Genomic DNA, 2,982 nt, shown 5'->3' with positions numbered 1-2,982 from the left:
AGCGCCATGAAATCCTAGTCTACAACTTATGATTAAATCATCTAGAAACCGAATTCGTATAGCTAGAAAAAATTGTTTCCTCTTATCAAATAGTAATAATTTGTAATTTGATACTTCTTTGAAGAATATAAAACGATTTATCAGTTTATCATATTCATATTCTTCATGCTGACATTAACAAGAGTCTCAATTAATAGACTAAGCAATTCTTAGTTTTGCTAGTTTTGATTCAGACAGAAAACTGAGATTTCCATTTGAAATCTATACTAATTTCTCGTATTTCTTTATTTTTGCCGTTTTAAGCAAAAGTGTACAACAGGAACCAAATATGCTGACACATGTGATAAAAAAAATAAGTAATAATGAAAAGGGTAATGGAATGACACACAAAACAATATCATACTAGGTCAGATCAAAAGAAGTTGAAGATTATAGTTTTTATACAGAACAAACTGGTGAGATTTATCAACTGTTCTGGTCCAAAAACTCATATTGGCTACAGCGAACTTTCTAAAGCTGGTTTTCTTGAAGTCGACCAAAGATCAAAACAACTCGTATTGCATCACGTGCATAAAATATATCATACTAGGTCGAATCATTATATTCGATCCAACTTCGATCTTGTTACTGACTTACATGATTATAATACAAGAAATAGCCGATTCAACTTTAACTTACCAGAAAGAGTAGGTAGTATTGGAAATTCGTTTTATTACAATGCCATAAAACATTGGAATTCCCTTCCCAATGGTGTAAAGGAAATAGAAAACTAAGCTCATTTTAAGAGGAAATTAAAGAAATTCCTAATACTTGACAGTCAGATAAGAGAAGTAAATGACATGTTATATGATTGAAATTTGTATTCTTCTGCCGGTTCATACTTTTTCATTTTGTATATACTTATGTTTTCGTACGTTATAGAAATTCTACAAATTCATCATTATTTTCCTCTTCTTCCTCCGCCTCTTTTTCTTCTTCTCCTTCCTCCTTTTCTTCTTGTACTTATTATCATTTCTATCATCAGTTTAATGTTGTTATTATTATTATCTTTAATAAGTAATTATTTTATTTTTCTGATCTGTCTGTAAATAATTATTATTATTTTAAGTTATTAATTTTATACATGTCTGTAAGGGACCCCACTGGAAATAAGCTCTCGAGCTTTCGTGGGTTATCCTGATCAAGCTGACTTATTTCTGATCTGTTATTATTGTATATTGTTGTATGTTGGAAGCTTGTCGAATAAAAATCAATCATGATCAATCAAAAAGTTGCTTATCAAAAATTCAATATATTACAAGCGGTGAAGCGGGATTACAAGTTGTATAATTATTGAAATAGGTCTAGTTCCATGTGTCCATGAAAGATTTTCTCTCGATAGCCGAGTGTCATAATAACCTGTGATATGGAGAATCATAAATAATTGGTTCACCGCAGATATGCTAGATCCACGGGGGATCTATTTGGCGCTCACGGGGTGGGGGGGGGGGTGCGATTTTTCAAATTTTCGAGAGCCAAAAAAAAAATTAGTGCTCACTAACCAAGCACGATTGTCAAATTTCGGCACACTAAATTTCAAATTGATTTCAAATTTGGCCCCCCTAAGAAATCCTGGATCCGCGCCTGATTATCACAACCATTCACGTACATTTTGATAGGTGACTAACATTGCTATTGAAACTGTCATAAAAGAAATAGGTCGATAGCTATCGTGTTTCGAACTTATTTTCTCCTCAAATTCGAGGGCCTCGGAAATAGTGTTGTTTTTTTTTTAAAGCTTTTTTGCCTTTATTCAGATCTTCATAATTATACAAAATGATGAATAGAAACACAATTGTTCTTACAGTATACATGTAGTACATTGTCTCATACATTATAAACACAGACATATTTTTAAAATATTTTCCATAAGACGTATCCAAACTAATATAGTACACATTCAAACAAGTGTACAGAATGTGCTCCAATTCCTTTAAAAAAGGAAAAGGTGACGGTAATACTTGGATACAACATTATAAAAAGGAACAATTTTTACAGCATAATATGCAAATTAATTAGTTCAATATAAATTAAGCAATCTGAACAAAGATTTTCTTATATAAACAAAAAATATAAGGTGAAGGTGCTGCTTCATAACCCATGATAACAAAATTTGTTATATTTACATATAATGATATGGTGCATTTTTCATTATAACTATTATATAAGGTTCTTGTATGAGTGGAGGTCTGTAACTATACCGTTATTTAAAAAAAGATAAAAATAAAATATAAAAAACAAGCAAACACGATAGCAGATAAGTGTCCGGATCGATGAGAAAGTGAGGGAGTGAACAGGAAACAGGAATTACAATATATACAATCAGTTCCCTTGCCCTAAGGGGTAAAATTTTCCCATTTTTGATAATGTATTGGCAGTTTGTCCTTTAATTTTGCTTTTGCATGTTCAACTTTTGTTTTAGTTCTCTACAGCCTTACATATTTCTTTACTAGTTGGGAACTTTCCATTTTTACGATTACTGTAAATCATATATTTGACCAAAATAAATACATGATTTAACAATATATTATCTTTCATATTTTTCTGAAACCAAGCAACACATCAATCCATTGCATATTAATAAACTGAAACATCTTTAAACTGTTTCTTTATAGAAGGTCGAAGAGCGCCATCTACAGCAAAACTCGATAGAGGCCGATGCATCTCCAAAATAAGGTAAAATTGAAGTGTTTTTACCCCGTCCCACCCCCTGGATCCGCTACTGAGGCTAGTCATTTTCATGGGTAAGGTCGGAAATCGGGAAAAAGTTTTATTTACTATACCACATTATATTTCAATTAGTCAAATAATGATATTCTAAGCAAAAAGTCCTCTCCCATTAAATCTTAAATTGCCTTCCATGACATTCATCTCTCTCTCTCTCTCTTTCAACACACACACTACACACCAACGTGACACATACTCACACCGCCCCCCCCCCCA

Source organism: Strongylocentrotus purpuratus, unplaced genomic scaffold (assembly GCF_000002235.5).
Source record: "Strongylocentrotus purpuratus isolate Spur 01 unplaced genomic scaffold, Spur_5.0 spur5_scaffold_19, whole genome shotgun sequence".
NCBI lineage: Eukaryota > Metazoa > Echinodermata > Echinoidea > Camarodonta > Strongylocentrotidae > Strongylocentrotus > Strongylocentrotus purpuratus.
The sequence above is the reverse complement of the archived record's forward strand: the minus strand, read 5'-3'. Positions refer to the sequence as shown.